This window comes from Callorhinus ursinus, unplaced genomic scaffold (genome assembly GCF_003265705.2).
Source record: "Callorhinus ursinus isolate GAN/ISIS: 27379988/994484 unplaced genomic scaffold, GSC_fseal_2.0 scaffold10, whole genome shotgun sequence".
Taxonomy (NCBI): domain Eukaryota; kingdom Metazoa; phylum Chordata; class Mammalia; order Carnivora; family Otariidae; genus Callorhinus; species Callorhinus ursinus.
In genome coordinates this window covers 88,406,493-88,432,202 of record NW_027397072.1, presented here as the reverse complement: position 1 = coordinate 88,432,202, position 25,710 = coordinate 88,406,493, and the positions used below count along the sequence as shown (strand labels likewise).

The 25,710-nt window shown below is 44.0% G+C and overlaps 1 protein-coding gene across 3 annotated transcripts in view; it reads right to left on the bottom strand.

Moving 5' to 3' along the window:
• SH3RF3 (SH3 domain containing ring finger 3) overlaps positions 1-25,710 on the bottom strand; it is a 361,498-nt gene that overhangs the window by 253,471 nt on the left and 82,317 nt on the right. The window lies entirely within an intron of this gene.

Here is a 25,710-nt window from a genome sequence, read left to right as displayed (position 1 = left end):
AAAAAAAAAAAAAAAAAGAATCTCTGTACCCTGTAACCTCCCAACACTCACCCCATGCCGCAGGCAACCAGTAGTTTACTTTCTGTCTCTATAGGTTTACCTAGTCTAGACAAACAAGAAAATATAATACACAGTCTTCTGCAACTGGTTTCTTTCACTTAGCATAATTTTATATGTCCTTTTGGTCCATGTTATATTTCACAATTAAAATTTTTAATTTCTAATTAAATTTTAATTTTAAAATTTTATTAGAATTTTAATTTTTACCTTTGAGGAATAATGAAAAGCTCAGTTTGCTAATTTGAAAAATATAAGTACACCAAGAAGGGCAGGTTTGAGGAAGCACTGCCTAAGCAGCTAGTCTGTCAGAATGGAGAATGGAGGAGCTGGGGCGCTCATGCACATGTTTACAAAGGGAAGGGGTCACCAGGCACAGCTGGGAAGAGCTCCTGTGGAGAGAGTCAGGACAGACGACCCTGAAGCATGACTGTCCTGCATCTTTCTAGTCAGGAAGAGGCTGGTTCTGCACAGGCCCAATCCTAGTGCCGACACCCCCATAAGTGTCCCTGTCGTTGGAAGGGGCAGGGCGGTGACATGTGGGGTGGTGAGCCGCAGGGGTAATCTGCGAGCTCAGTGTGCCCTGCAAGAACACTGGTTATTTAGGGAGCATACTTACTTGGAAACTAATGGCAGGTGTGGGAGGGGGCTATGGAGTTACCGAGGGAGGAAGCTTCTGGAGCTCTCCAAAGCCATCCCTGGCACACCCCTGGCTACTGGGAATGAAAGGAACAACCTCAACACTTAATCTGTGTGCACCTGTAAGTGGTGTAACCTCAATCTGCTCTTCATCCCACTGCTCACTCAGCCTCTGCAAGTCCAAATCCAAGGTTGTGTCTCTGAAGAGTAGCCCTAGACTCACAGGATTTCAGCCCTCCCATCCCCAATATGGGAAAATGAAAAATTAAAGCAGTAACACGGTTGAATGTAGCTGTGATTCCAGGTAATATGTCACATCATCTGAAGCAGTGGGAAGTCTAACTAGAGAGAAACCAACCTAGCGCCTGTAACCAGGTCCTCCTCAGCCACTGAGGACCCTTCCTCATGCACAGTCTTGTGGCAGCGTTCCCCTAGAGCCAGAAGTCAGTGGAGTGGGGACACCCGCTTGACACCAGTATCCTCTCCCTCAAGTAGGCGTCACACACACACATCGCGTGTGTGGGGAACAGGCCTCCCAGCATGGCTCACACCCAGAATGTGAGCTGGGAGGCCAGAGCCTGGGGTGCATGTGCACAGCTTCCCCCAGAACAAAGGAGGCACTTCAGGTGTGCCTGTTGCCTCTACTCCCACACCCCACTGCCTCCCCGGTCATTGACGCAAAGGCACCCAGCTTCAAGACAAGCCCAAGTAATGCCACCAGTCACGTTAACGCCACTCAATGCCAGGTGAGACCCTTGCAGGCCGATGTACCAGCTGCTGGGGGGGCAAGTAGCAGCCACCCTCCTAGGCATGGTATTCTTTGGTCTACTTCCACCTCACATCACCCAGCAAAGTAGGCTTCATCTCACTTGACAGATGAGGAAACAGAAGCTCAAGGAAGTAAAGCAGCTGGCCCCATGTCATCGCAGTCCTAGGGAGAAAATGGATTTGAACCCAGGCATCCTGATTTCAAAAATTGCCTCACCGCACTTTTTGTGAATGAGCCACTTTGTGAATCAGCAACTTCCATTACAAGGACATATATTTTTTGGTTCCCTCAAAGTATTTCCTGAGCCCAGTAGGTAATGCCCAGGATTGGGTTTAGGTGTTCTAGATTCCAAGTCCACAACTACTCAACCTCAGGGAATTTACAAACTCCATAAAAGATGTGACAGTCCCATTAGCAACTTGAACGGGAAAGACTGAAGGTCAAGGGATTACAGGAAAAACAATGATTTACAATGAATTTCCTGAGTTGCAATTATTAGGGTATTTATTGTGGACAACTTCTGAAGAAAATCTTAATGAATCTGATCTCTATTCAAGAGCTAAAAAGCAAGCATGAAAAAACATGAAGATAATTTATAGATAACTTTTAAATTTGTCTTCTTCAAAGCCCAATTTCCTATAATAACAAGTCAGAAGTGTGGCTTGTCCAAGGAAAATAAAAATTAATTGACTTTTAATTTCCAGTTGACACTTGGAAAGGAAAACTACCAATTTACATGAGAAGAACGATGTGCAGGTTATTTTGGCAGACTCTGCACATCCAGACTAAAATGACCACAAGGAAACCAAAATCACATATGAGCACCAAGAGGGGAGTCAAGTGACAGTGGATGCCAATACTGGCCCTCAGCTGAGGACAGAAAAAAGTGACCACAGGCATGGGACTCACTCTGACCAATGGCTCTGCTCCCGTCTTTGTGTCTGAAAACCTCAGAGCAGCAACCAGCTGACCCTGAGAGAGACGGGCTCTGTGGTGCTACAGGAGCATAAAGACTGTGCAAGCACACAGCTGCACCGGGCAATGGGGGCTTTTGGCAAGAGGCACCAGAGCCCCTCCTTCCCGTCTGCTGACAGCTGGGCAGACAAGTACCCTGGCAGTGGGTCCCTCAGTAGACGGCTGCCCAGAACAACGCAACTGAACATTTCAGGGGGGGGGTGCCATCTAACAGCAAGGACAGCAAGAATCAAGCTCTCATCTCCTTAGCGACACCAGGCACCAAGGGCAAGCCCAAGGCCGACTGCTTCTTTCTACCTGTGTGTCCACACCATAAGGGATGAGACCCCACCCGTGACAGCGGTGCTGGCTACAGGGTGAAGGTGTGTGAAACCTCACCTGGCTTCTGCAGGGAGGGCTGTTCTCAGCACTGACACCCACCCTCCTCCCCCAGGAGGCCAGTGGCAAGGAGGGACCTGTCCTGAGCCACAGGCTGTTTCAAAGGCCTGGGCCTGTCTTTGACTCCAGGTTCTTGAGGCTGTGATTTTAGGGCTGCAGATAAAACCATCCCCTGATTTGCTCCCTGCATCTGCCTAACAGAAATTCTGATAACATCTTCTCTATCTGGTATTTTGGAGTTTTCTGCATTCTGCCAGCTTATTCCTAAAGGAACTAGTAGATAGAACAGCTTTCATCTTAAAAACATAGTTCCACACAGCTTAGGGCCCTATAAATTTAATCTCTAATCTCACATTTGGCATTTGTTTTGGGGTATTTCCAACACATCAGGAAGACAGAATTGCATTCATGGATGGAAACAAGTACCAATGACTTTGCCTAAAGACTTAATATAGTATTTATTTTCTTAATACTACCAGAAGTTTATATATTATGACAAATCAGCTGTATGCCACTTTGCTGAGCCACTCCTAAATGCAAAATGTGCACATTTTCCCGAGAAAGCTTTTGCATAATGCTCTGTTATGATTCATGTATGCTTCTTAAATGTTTTATGCCCCCCTTACATTTTATCTCTAGCTCAGATTAAAATCTATTGTTTTGCAGTCCATAAATAGTATATCCTTCCAACTGTACAAGGAAAACAGAAAAATAGCTAAAGAGGATTCACTAAATTTTCAGTTCAAGGAAACTATTGTTTCCATCAGAATTACAGGCAAACTAGGACCAACAGAACAGAAAATAACGACTCTCCAATTATTCATTGCAGTGTTTAATGAAACAGAAGCGTTTGTATATGAACAAATGAGGTGGGCAAGGGGGAACAGAAATACTAATCTCCCACGGCTGTTATGCTGCATAGGTACTTGCTACTGATTCAACTGCAGTTCCAGTGCTTCACTCACTTGCTCACTCATCTATTAGCTCACTCACTCACCCATCCACTCACTCACGCACTCATCCACCCACTAATTCACCCACTCACTTGCTCATTCACCCATTCACTCACTCATTCATCCGTCCATTCACTCACTCACTCAACCATCCACTTACTCACCCAACCACTCACTCACTAATTCACTCATTCACCCACTCATTCACTCACTCACCCACTCACCTACTTACCCATTCACTCATTCATTCATCCATCCACTCACTCCCTCACCCACTCACTCACTCACCCATTCACTCACTCATTCACTCATTCACCCATCCACTCATTCACTCATTCACCCGTCCACTCACTCATGCACTCATCCATCCATTCATTCATCCATCCACTCAATCAACTACCCACTCACTCACTCATCCACTCACTCATCTATCCACTCATTCACTGACTCACCCATTCACTCACTCACTCATTCACCCATCCACTTATTCACTCATTCACCCATCCACTCACTCATGCACTCATCCATCCACTCAATCAACTACTCACTCACTCACTCATCCACTCACTCATCTATCCACTCATTCACTGACTCACCCATTCACTCACTCACTCATTCATTCACCCACTCACTCATCCATCCATCCATCCACTCACCCACTCACTCATCCATTCATTCACTCACTCAACCAACCACATACTCACCCATCCATCCCCTCTCACTTACTCACTCATCCATTCATTCACTCACTCACCCACTCACTCACTAATCCATCCACTCACTCACTCATTCACTCACCCGCTCATCCATCCATCCACTCACTTACTCACTCACTCATCCCTCCACTCACTCACTCACCCATCCACTCACTCATCTGTCCACTCCCTTGCCCATTTATATTCACTCATCCAACCACTCACTCACTTGTTCATTTATATATTCAATCACTCATGATTTACTCACTTATTCATCCATTCACTCACTCACTCACTCACTCACTCACTCACTCACTCACTCACTCATTTATTCTCATATGCATTCACTCATCCATTCAACATCTCTCAAATATCTGGTAGGTTCATTGAACTGTGATAGGCTAAGTTTCATAGGCAAGATAAAGATGGAAGAGAAATAGTCACTGCCCCCAAGTGGTCTGTAGTCTAGTAAGGAGTCAGGCACACTTGACTATAACACAATGAACAATTTTAAAAATTTTCACATAAAAAGTTATAACCAAGAGCTATGGGAACACAGAAGGGCAATTAATTCCAACCAAGTTCACCGCTGGAACCTGAGCTAAGTTTAATGGAGGAGATGACATTTAAATTAGCTCCTTACAAATAAGTATGATTTTGTTCTGAAAAGTGGGGCAACAGAGAGGATGTAGCAAGCTCATCACACATTCTAGTTCCTTAATTCAGTTCCTGTGCGCTTCTCCCTTCTCCCTCCCACTGGGACCATCTTTATGAAAGTGCAACACGCAATGATCACTCTGTGTCCTTATCTCACTCTGTCACATGGGATCACTCTTTCCTTCCTAGCTACATTCCTCTCCTAGCTGGAATAACTCCACCTCCTCCTGGCTTTTCTCTTGCTCCAGTGGCTGCTTCCTCAGTCCCCTCCCACACCAACTGCTGGTATTTTACCCCTCCCTCTAGTGACTCTCCAGTCCCATGGCTTTAAACACCACCACATCAACTTTGTAAGATATAGCACAAACAGATAGGAGGCTAAGAGCGAAAAATGGGTTCTTTAACATTGATGTTGGGACAACAGGTGAAGACCAGGACTGTCCTGGAAAAACAGGATCATGTTATCACTCTTTCTGAATGCCAATGACCAATTCCAACAACCCATGTCTTTAGCTTGTATAACCCATTGAGTATTTGACATCTTTCTTTTGATGTCTAACAGGTACCTCAAATTTCACAAGTTCCAATTAGAAATTTTTATACTCCCTTTGGATATTTAGCAGTCTTTCCAGCTTTGGTAAATAATATTAATAGCCATCCAGTTGCTGAAGCCAAAACTCTAGGAGTTATCCTTGATTCACCTCTCCCTCATGCCAAATATCCAATGTGTCAACAAGACCTGTTGATCATTCTTCCAAACAAATCCTGTCTGTCTACTTATTTTCATCTCTACTACTACAACCTAGTCTAAATCATCATAATTTCTTTCCTATGATATTGTAATCTCCTATATCTGGTCATCTGCTTCCAAACTTGTCTCCCTCAATCTTTTCCCTGAGCATCAGTGAGCAAGATCTTTCTAGAGCAAACCCAATCAAGCATTGCTCTGATTAAAGCCTTTCAGTGACTTCCCAGTACACTGAGAAAAAGATCCAAACTCCTTCCCTGGACTGTGCAACCATTCAGGCTGCTATGTGGTTTTTGAAAATGCCAAGGTCATTCTCACCTTGGCACCAGGTGCCCCCACTCCCAGTCTTTGATCTTTGCTTGGCTGCCTCCTTGTCATCACTCAGATCCTCAGATATTGGCTGAGACAGCATCCCTTCAAGGATGTTCCCCAACCACCAAACATGAAAATCACCATTTTGTCATTCTCCACTCTCCACTCTCCTTTCCTACAGTATTAACTATCTGCATGTTGCCTACCCCATGTCTGGTTTTTTCTCTTTTTTTACTATTCAAGTATAATTAACATATAGTGTTGTATCAGTTTCAGGTGTACAATATAGCAATTCAACAATTCTGTACATTATTCAGTGCTCAATAAGGGTACTCTTAATCCTCTTTACCTATTTAACCCATCCCCCCACCCCCCACCCCCCCTCTGGTAACCATCAACTTGTTCTCAGAGTCTGTTTTTTGGTTTGTCTCTCCATTGTTTGTTTGTTTTGTTTCTTAAATTCGACATATGAGTGAAATAATATGGTATTTGCTTTTGATGGACTTATTTCACTTAGTACTATACCCTCTAGATCAATCCATGTTGTTGCAAATGGCAAGATTTCATTCTTTTTTTATGACTAAATAATATTCCTCTGTGTGTGGATATGTACATATATATCACATCTTCTTTATCCATTCATCTATCAGTGGACACTTGGGCTGCTTCCATATTTTGGCTATTCTAAATAATGCTGCTATAAACATAGGGCTGCATACATCCTTTCAAATTAGTGCTTTCATTTTCTTTGGGTGGAATCGCTGAATCATATGGTAATTTTATTTTAATTTTTTGAGAAAACTGCACACTGTTTTCCACAGCAGCTGCACCAATTTGCATTCCTACCACAAGGGTTCCTTTTTCTATACATCCTCAACAATTGTTATTTCTTGTGTTTTTTTAATTTTGGTCATTCTTACAGGTGTGGTTTTAATTTGAATTTCCCTGATGACTAGTAATGCTGGGCATCTTTTCATGTGTCTGTTGACCATCTGTATGTCTTCTTTGGAAAAATGTCAATTCGGGTCATCTGCCCATGTTTAATTGGATTATTTGGGTTTCTTGTGTTGAGTTGTGTAAGTTCTTTATATGTTTTGGATATATTGGATATATCATTTGCAAATTGGATATATCATTCACAAATATCTTCTCCCATTCAGGAGGCTGCCTTTTTTTTGTTGATGGTTCCCTTCACTATGAAGAATAATCCTAAAATTTGTAAGCTCCTGAATAGCCAATGCAGTCTTTTTTTTTTAATTTTATTTTATTATGTTATGTTAGTCACCATTCATCACTAGTTTTCAATGCAGTGATCCACGATTCATTGTTTTCGTACAACACCCAATGCTCCATGCAGTACGTGCCCTCCTTAATACCCATCACCAGGTTGACCCATCCCCCCACACCCCTCCCCTCTAAAGCCTTCAGTTTGTTAAACCATGAGAGACTATGGACTCTGAGAAACAAACTGAGGGTTTTAGCCAATGCAGTCTTGAAAAAGAAGAACAAAGTGGGAGGTATCACAATCCCAGATTTCAAGATATACTACAGAGCTATAGTACTCAAAATAGTATGGTACTGGCACAAAAATAGACACAGAGATCAATAGAACAGAATAGAGAGCCCAGAAATAAACCCATGCTTATGTGGTCAATTAATCTATGACAAAGGAAGGAGGAAAGACTATACAATTGGGGGAAATGATAATCTCTTCAACAAATGGTGCTGGGGAAACTAGACAACCATATGCAGAAGAATAAAACTGGACCACTTTCTTTCACCATACACAAAAACAAACTCAAAATGGATTAAAGACCTAAATGTGAGACCTGAAACCATAAAAATCCCAGAAGAGGGCACAGGTAGTAACCTCTCTGTCTTCAGCTGTAGACACATTTTCCTAGACATGTCTCCTCTGACAAGGGAAACAAAAAAAGAAAATTAAACTACTGGGACTACACCAAAATAAAAAGCTTCCCCACATCTGTTTTTTTTAAATTCATATTTCATGTTTGTCGACCTCCCCCACCCCCTGGAACGTAAACTCTGTGAGAATAGGGGCGTCCTCTTTGTGGTTCACCAGTAAGTGAATGGGGTAACAACAGCACCCAGCAGGGCCCCGGTACATGTTGGTAAGTGGACGAATGGAAAGAGCCAGAGCAAAACAGAGCTCAGAGGTTCCAAGTGCACTGCAGGAGCCACAAGGAGCCAGGACAGGCGTGTGACACCAGCTCCGCCCACACACTGAGAGTCCCATCAGCTTCCAGGGATAGCCCTGGGCCTCTGGGCCTGCAGTCCCTACCACTGCGCTCATGCATCCCCAAGAAGCTCCGTCAGCCCTCACTAGGCACCTGTAGGAGGTGAGAGCCTTCTTCCAAATACTCTGCCTAAAATACAAAGTCTCACCTCTTCTTCCATGGTTGTAGCTTGGCTCTGACAGGCTAAACTTGGCCATCATCGTACGGGAATACAAACGGTCCACATTCTCCTTGTCCCAAATCTTGACACTCTGAACCCAATTTCTCCAGTAGGCCCAGACACTGAGAATCCCAGAACCGTAAGTCAGGAAAGTCTGACCCAGCCTCACACAGAGGACAGGATTCCCTTTGGCTGCAATTCCTGATTCCCTAATGCTGTCCTGTAAAGCTTTCTGATGCCTGTTCCCTTTCTGAGAGCAGACAATGTGAAGCAGAGAGGAAGCCCCTACTGACCTCTATGAGTCACAGAGTCAGGGTCACAATTTCTTCCACATGTACTGCATCCCTGTCTGAGGATGTCCATGGTGAAAGAAGAGGAGTCCCCAGGTTTGGCCTCAATGACTGAGCAACAGAGCAGGGAACAGGGGCTCGAGAAACATGTCCTAACTGCCTGCCCAAGCAGGCCCCTGGTGTGGATTATACAGTTTCTTCTTCATTATAAGGGAGGCAAAATGCCAGGGAATGAAGCTGAGACAAGGGGTCTATTTGGGTTGATCAAATGCCCAGCTAGACCAGCACCAAGGCCGGGCAGTCAGTGCAGAAACATACTTCCTCACTCAGACTTATTTTCACTCACTACTGTTTTCCCAGTGCCTGGTACTGGCGATCTGTTGGTCTGGTGGCATTCGTGACATCCAAGGGTCAGGGTCTCAGAGACTGACACACACGACACATGTGATACCCCACCCCAATACAGTGAGACACCAGGTAGGGGAAGGGTTCTCAGCCCTGTGGCCAGCACACTCACCCAGGAGCTTTAAGACTCCCCAAGTCCAGCTTCCACCTGGACCAAAGACACAAAAATCACTGGGGTAAGACTCAGGCCTGAGATTTCTGAAGCTCTCCCAGGTAAGTCCAATGTACTGCCAAGCTTGAGAACTCTGGGAGAAAGGGGCATATAAGACTGGACAGCAACATGGAGGAGAGAGGAACTGATTCTGCCTAGAACAGGTTATGACCAGGGGAAATGGAAGGAAGAGAATTACTGTTAAAAGGAAAGAGACTAATGAACACTGGTTTACAAATGCCTGAAGAGCCTAGAGAAACATACACGCAGAGAAAAGAAAACTGGAAGATACCAAAGCAAAAGATGAAAGAGTTTCAGAGGATGGGGCAAAGCACTGACAGACACCACACAGAGAGGGTAGCCTTGCTAGAGGCCAAAGATTTGAGGGAACAAGACGGGTAAAAACCTGAGGTCTGAGATGTACCCGTGAGGCAAGGAAAGGGAGGGAGGAAGGACATTTCTTTAAATCTGATTTTCTGATTTAAAAAAATTGTTATACAAACTCATTGTAAGAATTTTCAAAAGATAAAAAGGAACAAAAAAGACATTCCTTCTGCACAGCAAAGGAAACTAAATGGGAGAAAATATTTGCAAATCATATATCTGATAAGGAGTTAATAATCAAAATATATAAGGAACTCATGCAACTCAATAACAAAAAACGTCCAATTAAAAAATGGGCAGAGGACCTGAATAGACATTTTTCTAAGAAATACAAATGGCCAAAAGGTACAATGAAAGGTACTCAACATCACTCATCATCAGGGAAATGCAAATCAAAACCACAATGAGGTATCACCTCATACCTGCTAGAATAGCAGTATCAAAATGAATACAGATAAGTTCTAGCAAGGATGGGGAGAAAAGGGATCCTTCTCATACCATTGATGGAAATCAAAATGGCGCAGCTACCTTGGGAAACAGTATGGAGGTTCCTCAAAAAAATAAAAGTAGAACTACCCTATGGTTCAGGAATTCCATTTCTGGATATAAATTTGAAGGAAATGAAATCACTACGTCAAAGAGATAGATGCCCCCCATGTTTACTGCAGCCTTATTCACAATAGCCAAGATATGGAAACAACCTAAGTGTCCATAAACGGATGAATGGATGAAGAAGATGTGACATATATACAATGGAATATTATTCAGCCCTGAGAAAGAAGGAAATTCTGTCATTTGCCACAACAAGGATGAATCTTGTGGACCTGTTGCCAAATGAAATAAGCCAGAACAGAGAGGGTGCCTGGCTGGCTCAGCAGGTGGAGCATGCGAGTCTTGATCTCAGGGTTGTAAGTTTAAACCCCGTGCTGGATGTAGAGATTACTGAAAGATAAAATCTCAAAAAAATGTTTAAAAAAAGCCAGACAGAGAAAGACAAATACTGCATATCCCTTATAAGAAGAGTCTTAAAAGAAGTCGGAGGAGGAGGAGCAGGAGGAGGGAGAGACTCGGGGGGTGGTGTCAGACTCACAGAAACCAAGTAGAAAGCGGTTCCAGGGGCTGGGGCGGTGGGGGAAACAGAGAGGGTGGTATAACGATACAACCTTTCAGCTATATGACGAATGTCTCCAGATTTAATGTATAATAACATGGTGACTATAGTTGATTGCACTGTATTGTACAACTGTAATTTGCTAAGAGAACAGACGCTAAATGTTCTCACAAAAGACACGATAAATATGTGAAGTGATAGATGTGTTAATTAACTAAATGGGGGGAATCCTTTTCAAAGAAAAAAAATTAGATAAAGAAACAAATTTTAAAAAAGGCACTCCTAAAAAAAAAAAAGACACTCCTAAAATATTCCTTCCAGTCTTTTTTTTCTCCAATACATACACATGGCACTGGGGAGAAAAAGGGGAGGATCATACCACATAAAGAATTTTGTATCATTTTTTTACTTTAAATGTTCCAATATCCTTCCTTCCTTTTTAGTGGCTTTGTCATTGTAACAAAGTTCTTTACAACTGAATAAATGAAACACTGTCTATTGTTGCTGTTGTTTTGTTTGTTTTTTGGTTAGAGTCTCATGCGGGAATTGCCAGATCAAAGATGATCTGCCTTTTCTAGATTTAGACAAACTGCTTTTCAAAGTTTGCTTTTCAACTTGCGAAAGGGCAAACTTGTCTCATTCTTCTCATCGTTGAATATTAACTAATTTTCATAAATTTTGTAGTAAGGTGGACTCTCAGACTTTATCTCTAAGGTCATTTATTTTAAACATATATTTTTAGTAATTCTTCCAATGCTCTACAGAGTTTTTTTGGCCAAAAGGAAGGCGCAGGTTGGTCTGGGGAGGCGGAGGTCTGACAGGAAGTAGATTGGGAGGTGGTGGCAGAGAGAGGCTGGAGGAGCAATCAAGTCCCCAAGGAAGAAGGGGACCTCAGGAGTCCAGAAGGAGGATGTGGCCTTGCAAAGGAGAGAAAAGCCTCTTGACCTTTAGGGAGGAGAAGGACACCAGGAGAAAGATGAACAAGCTCAGAGGTGGAGAGAGAGAGGGAAGGCAAAAGTGCTCCCATCTGCAGGCCTCCTGGGCTTGTGGGATAATCTGTTATGCCTGCAGTAGGGGAGGCTAGAGGCGTGGAAGGTTTGAAGCCATCGTATAGAAGGATCTATTTATCAATAAGCTAAAGTACTGGATGTAGGTCTACCCCAGAGGGCTCCCCACAGATGGAACGGGAAGAGGCCAGCAAGTGCAACCCTGATTTTGCATGCAAGGAAACTGAGGCCTGCAGGTGCGAGGCAAGTAACCAGTGGTTCCCCAGGAAGAAATGACACAGTGGAGAATCCTCAGGTGTAGGCCCTCCGCCGTGTAATACAACAGCCCTAACTCGAGTAAGCAAATTAAGAACAGGAATCTGGGCCAGAGGCCGGCAGCCCTGAAGGGACTGTGATTTATCCACCTTATTGGCCAGCAAGCCCTCAGAGAACAACCTGGCATCCTGCTTGCAAACGCCACTGCTAACCAGAAAACATTTCTGAAATAAGTAGTCACGGCCAGGCTCCTGGTGACCGGATGGCTCCTCACACCCTTTAGCCCACATTTTTCTAAGCCTCAAATCAGAAATTCTGGAAGACACTGGGAGAGGCCATCGCTTAGTTATGGACCTCTGGTGATGAAAGGCAGATGGCCGTGGAAACCCAAAGATGTGCAACCGTCAGAACAGCTGCTGATTCCCGCCACGGGCACTTCTGTTCCAGCTGGAGACCTGGGCGGGGCAGCCCCTTCCCCGAAAAGCTACTCTTCCAACGGAGAATACTCCTGGACATCATCACCCTCCATTTGCTCCTACTTTTCCCTGTTTTTCTGGATGATCAAACCATAGCCCCACAACCAGTCTCGTGTTTGCAAACAAGGTGTCTCCACATTGACCCCACTTCCCCCATCAGATCTGAAAGTTGAAGGAAGGTTACACTCAGAATCTCCTCAGAAAGGCAGGGTTCATTTGTTCTGACAAATTCTTCATGGGGGAAAAAGGCCTAGCTTTTCACTAGCAACATGTATCCTTGTTCAGTTTATTTTTGTGTGAGGAAAAAGAGACAACTGCTCTGGAAACGACCCATGGAAAACAACAAAATAAAAGCACTCCCTTTAGCACAAGAAACGTGTAAATGCTTCCTTCCACCAAGACAAAAGCCACGCACAAAGTCAAAGCCAAAGCCAAAGCCAAAGCCAGTACTCCATCATCCACTCACCCTTTTACTGACTCACGACTCCACGCAGAGAAACCTGCTCAGTGCCACATACTGGAGAACGGGTGGGGTCTGGGTGCGAATCTCAAAGCACCCACACCCTCAGAGTATCTGTTGTGAGTGGGAGACTGATCTAGAGCGTCGCTGCCAGCCAGTTGGGAGCTCGCTCCTTCCTATCTTTCCTCCTTCCTCCTTCCCTCCTACCAGCGCACTGATGGACACATGCCCTCCTGGGAGACGTGGGGCCCAGCAGTGACCCCCTCCAAGCGACCTCCTCTTTGCCCACCCTTTCCCTCCCAGGCATTGTTACATAGTGAGGGCTGCCTTGAAAGGAAGAAACGATGATTGCACAAAGTGCTTTTCTATGACCATCAAGTAAAACTACAAATTCACAGCCATTGGGTAGAGGAACTCATATACCAACTGTTTTTAAGTCAGGAATTCTCAGACCAATATTCTGCACGAGAACAAGGAGACTTTGACATGACATTGCAAAGCTATCCCTCAAGAGCTTAAAGATTAAGTTTTATTTTCATCATTACCAGAATACAAAATGATAAGCAAATCATAAAATACAGACCATAAGAAGTTTGTGTTACAGCACCACCGTGTACCTGTAAATGCTTTTGTTCGTGGTCTTCCAGCCTTCTCTCTGTGCATAGATTTATAGGAGTTTTTTTTAATATCATAATATCAGTGTATATATATATATATATATATATATATATATATATATATTCTCTGTGTTCTACTGTTTACTTTTTTTGAGAGAGAGCTCTTGAGAGAGAGAGAGAGCAAGAGATCATGAGCAGGGGGGAGGAGTAGAGGGAGAAGCAGACTCCCTGCTGAGCAGGGAGCCTGATGCAGGGCTCCATCCCAGGACCCTGGCATCATGACCTGAGCTGAAGGCAGACGCCTAACTGCCTGAGCCACCCAGGTGCCCTATCTTGTTTCTTTTTAAGAACCAACACTTTTTTGTTGAATTAGTCTTAACAAAAATCATTTTAAATTAAATGCGTAACATTGAACTAATTGATATACAGCAGTTTATTTCGCAATCCCCACACTATTAATAAATAATATTGAGGTTGTTCTTCCTTTTCTGAAACTTTGTTGTAAAAGGTCTTTGGGTTTTGTGTTTCTTTGTTTGGAGGATTATTTTCTTATGGCTGATCCCCAAATGTAATCGCTGGGTCAAAGACATGGATGTTTGAAAGGCTTTCAGTCCATCAGGCTGGGTTCCAAAAGGATTAGTGGCCGACCTTTGACCACAGCCTTACCAAGAGTTGCACTTTTTTATATTCTTTGCTAATTTGACAGTTAAGAAATGGCATTTTATTTTTTTAAGTGTGTACCTCTTTGATTACATAGATCAAACATTTTTCCTTAAGTTGTCAGGTTACCAAGATCAAATCTTTTCCAGCATTAATTATTGTCACTTCCACTATTATGAATTATTTATGTAAATTCTTTGCTGTTTTATGTGACCAGGCTTTGGTAGTTTCAAACAACTGCTTTTAACAAATTCTTCTATTAAAAATATTAACTCATTGAAATATACTCTAAATATCTTTCCCCCATGTGTATTTTGTTCTTTTAACTGTTTTTTTTTTAAACTCGTTTTTGACATTGTACGTAGTCAACATGACAACACTATTTTCATTGGTTGCCTTGTCCCCCTTTGAATTTTGGACAGGTATCTTGCATTAGGTGTTGATTCTTCTGATCCTACTATGGCCTAGCATTTTAATATTTAACTCTTGGGCCAGTTAAAATTTATTTGGGGGCTGCTTCTGCCCATCCCCTGGCTATAGTCTGGACTTGCCACCTGAGCCCACAAGCCCAGGTCATCCACAAGCTTTACAACCTGTCATAGAAACTGTGGTTTTGACCTTGGATCCGAGTCGCTGAACTGTGTGGGCTGTGTCCCCAGGCTCATGAATCTGGTCCATGTCATTTTTTAGCTACAGCACCCATCTGCAGACAGGAAACAGTGCCATGGGTGTCAGGGAGTAAAAATAAAATAAGGGGGCAGGGAAGGGTCAGTCAAGATTTTCTTTTCTCAACCTTGACCTTCAGGTTTCTTTAATTTCTATTTATGTAGCTTCTTTTAGTGGTAGCATTGAACAGCAGTGTCCCTGCTCCTAAACAAAACAGATCCGGCATGCTTCATCATCTTCAACCAAGTGTATGCAAAGGACTAGCCATAACGAAATACTTTATTTCCTGATATGCACTGACTCATGAAGATTTTTTCTGCTTCCTAAAAAGCATAGCTCATAATCATGTGCCTATGGTATATTTCAGGGAGGAGAGAGTAGGAATAATGATCTATCTATCTATTTATTTTATTTGAGAGAGAGAGCATGAGCGAGCAAAGCTGGGAGGAAAGGGAAAAGCAGACTCCCCACTGAGCTGGGAGCCCAACACGGGGCTCAATTCCAGGATCCTGGGATTGTCCAACCTGAGCCAAAGGCAGACGCTTAACCAACTAACCACCCGGGTGCCCCATTAATGAACAATTTACACCAACGGTTGGGAATTGGTGTTAATCACTAGTGGTGTTTCCTGGTACACAGGTGAGGGAAGAACATCAGACAGCGCCCCCAGAAGGCTTCGCTGGGAGAACTCACAGGCGCTGCTGAAAGCAGGCACCTTCTGGGGCATCACCCCCCATCCCTGACTACAGAAACATCCTGGTCCTTCCAGCCCAGGGGAGTTTGGTCATTAATAAAAGGTCCAAAGTAACACTGTCACCAGGAGCCAGTTTTCAATTCCAGATTTTTCTTTTTGGCAGAGGGATTAACAGCTTGAAAAAATGTCCCCCAGAAACAGATCATTAATCTTGGAGAGGTTTAAGGCTTAAATAGCCTTAATGCATATTATCGTAGGTCAAAGTGAAACCTACAGCCTCCCAAAATAAGGGCAGTGACCTTAGGAGACTCTCCTCTGTGCAATTTATTTTTGCAGGGTTAAGAAGTTAATAAGGTTGAACAGGTGCAGGGACTGGGTGCAATGGACGGGGAGGGGGTGGGGAGACTCTCAGTTGAATATAAAGATTGAAAAGAATGGAAGGTGATGCATGGTAAAAAGTCATGTAAATGCTATCACCAAGCTCACACTTCCCCCAGGGACACCTGACTACAGATCTTAAATCTTTATAAGTAGTAGACATGTACACCCTCCCCCTCTCCCTCTACTGACCCCAGAAAACAGCAAAAGCAAAACAAACACCAGCCTTGTAGTCCCAGTGCCCACAGCATCTCTCACATGAGCTGTGGACCCTCCTGCCAGTCACCTCCAGCCTGTTTCCTCCAGTCCAGGTGACCAAAAGGCCTGGGATGACCAGGTACACCTATCATTCTAACACAAATCCTGATTTGTATGGTACATGCTCACCATACTCAGTCACCAGATAAAGGGTTAGAAGAGATCAGGGACTCTCAGACTAGGGTCTCTGGAGGCCCTGGGAGATCACTGGGGTGGAGAGGAGGAGGAGGAGAGGGAGAAGAAGGGCTCCACAGTCAGGGTCCTTGTCCCCTCTCCCACCGCCAAACTCACATCTCCCAGAACCACTCGGAGTTCGTCTGTGGTACATGCTGACTTGCCTTGTAAGCTTCCACTTGAAGAAAGGTTTCTTCTGCTACAATGTGTTTGAAAACCAGAGGCTACAGTCTCCAAAAAGCTCCCAACTCCAAAAGGTATCATTCTGCCATCTGGTTCTAAAGCTCCGCCTCCCGAGGAAGGAGCACACGGTGACCAAAGGTGCCAGACACAGGCCCCAGTAGTCCACTGAACTGTGAGATCAGGAGACAACAGGTGCCGCTGAGGGAAGGGCACTCATCTAACGCCCCCAGTACATAAGTGCATAAAAGAGAACAAAATCATTTTCCTCGACCCCTTCAGAATTTGAGGTGGTAACGAGGACCGTTCAACACTATTCCATTTCTCCTCCTTCCAAGGCACATGTTTTGGTTGAATTTCCCCAGGAAGTCAGCGGTGGTCACATCACTTGTCTCGGCAAAGGTCAGTGGATATGGTATGTGTCATTTTGAGAGCTAAACTGCTATCTGCAACATTCTCCTCTCATCAGCCCGTGCCACTGGGTGCAGCAAACAAGAAGCAGGGCCCCTCGCTTTTTAAGGTACACACAACAGGAATGACAAATAAACTTGTATTGTTTTACACAGCTGAGCATATGGGCTATTTGTTACTACAGCACAACAGAACCCATCCTAACCCATCTAGAGATATTTCAGATGAACTAGAAGCAACTCATTGGGAAGGATCTGTGTACTCTAGCACAGTGTTTCCTAAAATTGCTTCCAAAGAGCACTGGCTCCGTAAGACATTTGTCATCAAATACACTTAGAAAAACTATCTACTTCATCTCTCTCCTGAAGGGCCCTAAGTTTTAGATACTAAATGTACTACAATAAATAAATAGTTTAACTTTATTTAACCTAAACTTCTCCTACATGAATCTGACCAGGGAATGTGCCATTCATGGCACCCTTACCAACAATCTGAAAATCACAACTGCAGTCACTTCAAAGAGCATTTAGATGAATATCAAGACTCAAGCTTATTCTTAGTAACCAGATGGGAACCAATTCAGAGATTTTGGTGGCCTGGATACAGTATTATTTTTTTAAGATATATTTATTTATTTTAGAGAAAGAGCATGAACAGGGGCAGGGGCAGAGGGAGAGAGGGAGAGAGAGAGAATCTCAAGCAGACTCCCTGCTGAGCGTGGAGCCCAACATGGGGCTCGATCCCAGGACCTGAGATCATGACCTGAACCGAAATCAAGAGTCCGACGCTTAACCAAATAAACTACCCAGGTGCCCCTACAATATTAGTAATTTCATGCTATGGCTACTTCGGAAAACAATCTGGCAATTTCTTTTAGGGTAACATACTATATGATCCAACAACTATTCTCCTAAATGTTTGATTAAATGAAATGGAAACTTGTATTAACATAAAATCCTTTATGTGAATGTTGACAGTGACTTTATTAATAATTGCCAAAAACTGGAAATGAAGAAAATGCCCTTCAATGTTGAGTAGACATACTACTATGGTTCATCCATATACAGAGATATCACTCAGCAGTAAAAAGGACCAAACTCCTGATAGATGCAACAGCACAGATAAATCACAAATGTGGTATGCTAAGCAAGAGAAGCCAGACTCAGAGACTACATACTATGTGATCCCATTTATATGACATTCTGGAATACCCAAAACTCCAGGAACAAAAACTGATCTGGGATTGATTGCCAGGGGGTGGGGGTGGGAGGAAAGTGTGAAGCAAAGAGACAGGATGGAATTTTTCAGAGTTTTGTATCGGGATTATGGTGGTGGTTAGTCCACTGCAATTATGTGTCAAAACTCACAACTCTGTCAACCAAAAAGTGTGAATTACTGCACATAAATTATACCACAATAAAACTGTATTATTAACTTGGTTTCAGGTATAAAATGAAGAGCCAGATGTGTTTAAGTGACCCTTTTAAGCACCATCAGGGAAAATTCAGAGCTCCTGGTCTCCATCACCTTTATTCCAATTTACTTATCTTTGCTCAGCCAGGATGATGCCATTGTTCTCTAAAACATACTGTTAATCACTTCATTCCAAAAAAAGGGGGATAGACAGGGTAGAAGGAAAGGACAGCAACTCGTGGTTGGCACCATTTTATGCATAATTATAAAAGCTCTTACCTATTGAGTGTTAAGTTGTGTGAGGTACAATATGTCTCATGTTCCCTCTGTCAATCCTCACAAGCATCCTGTGAGATAGGCCTAATTATCTCTAAATTACAGACAGGCAAAGAAGGGCTCAGAGAAGTTAAGCAACTCACCCAGATCACACAGTTAGTAAGTGGTAAACTAGTAACTTGAACCCATACCCATACTTCTAGCAATTCGATAGTATCTTCCAAGACTAAAAAACCTCATACTGCTAGGATGGCTACAAACAGTACAGACAGTAATATGTGTTGGCATGGATGTGGAGAAATTGGAACTCTCATACATTGCTGGAGGAGAGGATGTAGAATGATGTAGCCACTCTGAAAAACAGTGTGGTGGTTCCTCAAATAGTCAAATAGAGTTATCGCATGAGCCCGCAATTCCACTCCTGGGGTTATACCCAAGAAAAATGAAAACATAAGTGCACACAGAAACTTATACATGAATATTCATAGCAGAATTAATCATAATAGTCAAAAAATGGAGACAACTCAAATATCTAAATGTCCAATGGCCAGATGGATAAATGTGATACATTCATACAGTGGAATAAGGTTTGGCAATAAAAGGAAGAAGTGTTCTAAAGTTGATTGTGGTGGTGGACACAGAACTCTAAATATACTGAAAGCCATTGGATCATATACTGTAAGTGGGCGAATTATGTGGTATGTGAATCATATCTCTATAAGGCTATTTTTTTAAATGGCATTTACTTACCTCAGTTATAGTAAATTCTACATTACTGAAACTGAGTAAGAGGGGAAAAAGGAATAAAAGATCCAACACAACAATAAATCCCAAATGCTCTGTAGCTGCCTTTAGAATGCATGGTAGGATTTAAATTGGAAGCAGACTAAAAATACTAATTATATTTTTACTCAGGCTAATGTTAAAATTAGTATTTAGTCCTGAGCCACATGTCTGAGCAGAGAGTAGGGGAAGCAGCCTAGTTAACTAGCAGGTAGAAAGAAGCCCATCATAGAATAAAGAAATACAGAAGAAACCCCCAGTGGAAAAATCTATGAACAGATAATCAGTAGAGGTTTCTGGAAACAGAATTCAAGCACTATCCATTAGAACATGGGTAAGACTTGGTCTGCACAAGGAGAGAACAGTATCCTGCCCAACAAGACACAAATCTAAGGATGTCAATGCTGATAACTGCATTAACCTTCTCCTAAGGGAGTTATTTTTTATTGTAACACACTTGTCAAAATGTCATCACATTAGCCTGCCTGTCCCACATCCGCCCACCGATCCCTCTCAGCCGAGGAAGAAAGAGCAGTAATTAGAGCAGGAAACAGCCCCTGGATGAGTAACTGCTTTAGCCTGACAGTCCACCCGAGACTTCTACAAAGATGCTCTGAAGAGGCCACTCCTGGAGGGGAGGCAAGGAGGTCATGTGCACACAGGTGAGGCAAGCACCCAAGACCTCTTCACGGTCATGGGCAGCGAGCAGTAATTACATCCCAGAAACCAACTCTCCTGCTCCATCTGAACGCTGACACTCAGGAACCGTGAGGATTAATTACACGTAACGAAGTGCACTTCTGTTCTGCACAGTCAGCCTAATTCCCACCACAGATGAGTTTGACCTTTCCTGCCCTCTGGCATGTGCTGTCTCTTAGCCGAGATGGGAGAAGCCCTCAAAGGGACACTGAGTGGCCAGTGAATTGCCAGAGTGAGAAACAAAAGCAGAATTTTTTGTCTTCTTTAAAAACAAATAAATATGTTTCATGGATAAACAAAATGTGCGGTACACATATGCAGTGCAATGTTATTCAGCCTTAACAGTGAATGACATTCTGACACATGCTACATGCAGATGACCCTTGAAGACATTATGCTGACTGAAATAAGCCAGTCACCAAAAGACAAATGTTGTATGATTCCACTTACATGAAATATCTAGCTATATTAACCATGTCTTATTTTCTGTATTCTGATGCTCCACACCTGGGGCTTTGCTGACCCTAGAGGGACTGCCCCTCCCAGGGTTAGCCAATTTCCAGATAGTAAACAAGATGCCTGTGAATGTGCCTCCCAAAATGCAAACCAGCTAAAGCAGTGTCCACATGCCACCCCCTCCTTTATCAGGCTCTGTCCACCTGCCCTGATACCCCCGGGGCCAGGTCCCAGAAAGTGAGGGACAGCCCCTGTTCCCCAGAGCCCACCAAAATCACTCCCCTACCCGATCCTCAGCCCACTTACTCTGCCTCAGCCCTTCCTTCCCCTGAATCTACAACAAAGGCTCTTGCTTCCAGTCCCCCTGCTCGCTCTGCCTCCTAACTCAGGTGCTTCCCTGTGTGGTTCCTCATGGTGTAGCATGTCTCCCTTTTAGTAACTATCTATCTTTTCAAAGGCAGTCATATCCTGACCCGCTGGCCTTACTGTACCTGAAGAGTAAGAAAGCCTATATTAAAACACTTAGAACAGTCAAATTCATAGAGACAGAAAGTAGAATGATGGTTGCTGGGGGCTGGGAGAGGGGGCATGGGGAATGGCTATTTAAGGGGGATAGAGTTTCAAGTGAGGATGATTTTGAGAAAGTTCTGGAGATGGATGGTGGTGATGTGCCTGCACAACAATGTGAATTGCTCAATGTCACTGAACTGTGCACTTAACACGGTTAAAATGGTGTTTGTTGTATATATGCATATTGTACCACAATAAAAACATATAAATGGATAAACAAACAAAAGGAACATAGTATGTACCCTTGATATGAGTTGATGAAAAGGACCCTTTACCCCTGTGGTCTTCCTCCCCAAAACCCATAACCCCAGTCGAATCATGAGAAAAACATCAAACGAACCCCAATTAAGGGACCCTCTACAAAACACCTGACCAACACTCCTCAAAACTATCAAGGTCATCAAAAGCAATGAGAGTCTGAGAAACTATCACAGCCTAGGGGAGCCTAAAGAGATGTGGCGATGAAGTGTGTTATAATGTGGTGTCTGGGATGGCATCCTGGGACACAAAAAGGACATTAGGGAAAAGCTAAAGAAATCTGAATAACGTATTGATGTTAGTTAATAGTAACGAATCAAATGTACCATATTATTGTCAAGTGTGCACAAGAGGGGAAATGGGATGTGGGGTACATGGAGAACACTCTCTACTGTATTCATAGCTATTCTAAAATAAAGGGTTATTAAAAAGAGAGAAGGGGTGGCATATGAGGATGGAACACACATCCCCACACATCCTCAGACTAACAGAGATGCTGTCTACAACACAATTTATTGCACCTGCTCATTAATGAGACAATAAAAGCCCTTGGGGAATAAACACGCACAGTGTAGCACCTGCCACCAAGCACATTCCAGGGACTGTGAAGGCCGCTGATTGAATTTCTGACAGTATTATAAGCGAGTGGAACTATGTTTGCCAAACACTGCAAGTACATAATGTGAAAAAATTTAACCATTAGAGACCGTATGTATCAGGAAAGAGCCAACGTATCACACCACACACACAGAGCAGTGTCTGGATACTGCTTTCCTACAAAGAAAGGAAAGTGCCAAACAACTCCCCACTCTTTGCCACCCATGACAAATGCAACCTGCATGCCCCTCGGAGCCAGGACGGAACCAAGGCATGATCCGTGTCTACTGAGCTGGGGGCTCTGGGAGGGAACTGAGGACACCAGGAGTGATGGTGTCATTCATGGAAGCCTACAGGTCACTGACCACAGACACTTGGATCAAAGGAAGAGTACGTTGGATTCAGAGAGGGGCACTGGGTGGGGGACCTACCCAGGAGAAGGGCAGTCAGGCTGAACCTTAAGGGGCTGTGTAGAACTCTGATATGGGCAGAGGGGTGGACATGTGTCAGGCAGGGAGGGCAGACTGGGAAAAGAGGAGGGCTGCCAGAGCCTACCAAGGAGCCCAGCATGCAGCCAGGCTAGCTCGAAGGGAAGCCTCCATACAGAGATACTCCCGAAAAGTCGGCGGTTTCCCAGGGAAACACGTATGGACGAAGGTCAGGGACCTAGTCAGACCCAGGAAGTCCCACATTTAACAGTCCCTGATTTCTCCCACTGTCTCCATCCTCAGTATTTCCTTACATTTGGTTTTTACTTGGCTTGTGCCTCTTTTAAAGCCCTTTAGTATGGTAATTTCCTGGACACATGGTCCAAATGTCTCCAACCTTCCTGGCATTCACTCCCCTCTTTCTGTCAACAGCCACCAATTTTCTCTTGTACACCCTCTCCTCCCCCAACCCTCTGACCTTGAGCCTGAGTGGAATCCCCATGATTTCCAGAGGAAGCACAGGACCTAAACGTGAGCCAACTGCTGCCGGAGTCGCAAGCTCTCATAACTAAAAGACTGCATCTCATGTGTTCTACAGATGCTGCCAGAAAGTCTTCCAAAAAGAAGACAAAGACCCTACATCATCCTGCTCCCATGAAAATGACCCTAGAGCTGCCATGTCATCACAAGGAATTCCAGGTGAGGCCCAGTCTGTTGTATCACCTGGGCCCTGAATCTGACAGACACCACCTACTTCAGGACATTCAGCCCCTAAGCTACTACATTGCTTGCTTGCTTTCTGTTTGGGCAGGTTTGAGGTGAATTTTCTGTCTCTTCCAAGTATAAGAATACTGGTTCACTTCTCTAACCAACTATTTCTTACTAGGTCCTGACTTCCTTGATGCATCATGTGTGTCATACACCTCTGAGGATCCCCAAAGAAACCAGGAGGAGGCAGTCTGCATGTGATTCCTGCAAGCACCCAGGACTGCACTAAGCCATGGCCGAGTGAGGACAAACACGACGGGGGCTCAACATGTTGACGGGGGACAAACACGAGATGTGGCTCCAGAAGAAACAAGGATAAGCTAAGAGAGACTGAGACAAAAAGTCATCCTAAAGAACAGGAAAGAACTTCAAAGGGCTGAGGAGAGGCCGTTGCTCCAAGCAGAACGTGGAGCTGGGTTTATGAACCAGAGAGACAGATAACAGCTTCTACTTGGTAAAAGATGTCTCCTCCATGTCCTCCCAGAAATGAGAAAGTAGTCTGTTCTGAGTCCAAGATGACAAGACTAGAGTCTTGTCAGGCAGAAGAATTGGCTAGGTCTGTTTTTCATGAAAAAGTAATATTCTAATATTAAAATCACATTTTGGTTATTCACTGTGGCTAGCTCCAACAACAGGAGATTAGAATAGGGTCTCCTTAAAAGCAGACTTGAAGCTCACTGGTAAATATTAAAGCTAAGTCGAGGACAAATGCACGGACCTGCTCCTATCCCTCTCTGCAATATTTATAGGAGAGAAAGAGGTAAATGTCCCATTTTCTGAATTCAAGCAGGAAGATAATTTCGGCTGCCTCACTGGCTGGTCCCGCAGAGGGGCTCGGAGTATCCCACATGGGATACCAGCCTCTGGCCCTGGCTTTCAGGAAGAAACTCCACAGTGGGTGTCTGAACTGACCAGGCCGGACAGATGACTCGCAGGGTCCCTTCAGAGTGAGTCATCTGTGTAAGAACCGCTGGGAAACTAGTTAAAATTTCCTGCCTCTGAGACAGGTTGGGAGGAGTCCAGACACCTGCACTTTGAAATCATCCTCTGCCTTTCCAGGTCTGCCTACCCAGCCGAAGGTGCTGGGGCTTGAGAAGTACCCAGCCTGGCCAAGCCTTTAGTAAACCTTTCATTATTCCTATTAAAACAGGGCTCTTTTGATCCCCAGTAGCCAAGAATGAGATGAGACAGAATCCAGAACTAGAAGAAGCCTTAGAACCTCACTTCACGCCTAAGGAAACTAAGACCCCAGAAGTCACGTGACAACTGTGACATCGCCCAGTGCGGTCAGGTGCTGGAATAGGTGACACAGGGGCAGAAGCTCCAGGCAAAGCATCAGAAAGTCCTAGCTCAGCCCCTGCCTTCGTGCAGACCTCAGCTTTCCTTCACATCCACAAAATGCCTTTTGAAATTAGATTAAACACATTAAAAAGGAAGGAAAATGTAATGTCACAATTCCCCATCTATTAGAGTGGCCATGACCCACGTGTGGTTGTTGCAATTTCAATTTTAACCTATTAAAAGTAAATATAGCTAAAGTCTAATTCCTAAATCTCACTAGCCACATTTGACCAGCTCGATCGCCCTGTGTGGCTAGCGGCACAGGACTGAGAAGATAGCTAGCGGTACTGGACAGAGAAGATACAGGGCAATTCTACCACCTCAGAGATGCACAAGCTTCCCAGAGGGGCCCCCAGTTCCCTGTTACAGCAGAAGAAAACATAGGTTAAATGCAATGAACTCAGCATGCAACTGAAAATCTGCATGCATGTTGACAAATCTTATTTATCCAATATATGACATATAGTTTTAGTGTTACCAATAGTGACACCAAAAAAAAGTCTGGTTTGCTAAGTAAAAATCTAATTTTAATACATTTGATTAGCCATGCAAGCAAAGTTGACTCTCACTAGCCACGCTCCCCCTATATGACCACACACACTTGACTGGCTCTGCCCAAGAAGGTGCAGAAATGAGAGACCAGGCCTCAGTTTCTCTTTGTGTAAAATGGGCATGGCCCTATACCAGCTCTAACTTTCTACACCTTTATGTACCAACCCTACACATTTCCTTTCTTGCACAAACATGCACTGAGCACTTTATGCACCAGGACAGATGACTACACAATGCGCACAACCACACGGAACACTGTCACACTCGACGGGCAGAGTGGTGGGGAGGAGGGCGTGGTGAGGCTGCAAAGGGGCCCTCTGCCAGGCCCTGAGTGCCTGAATAATGTCTCCACACAGGCTCTTGGCCCTTGGAAGACTCTTAAGTGGAGTGG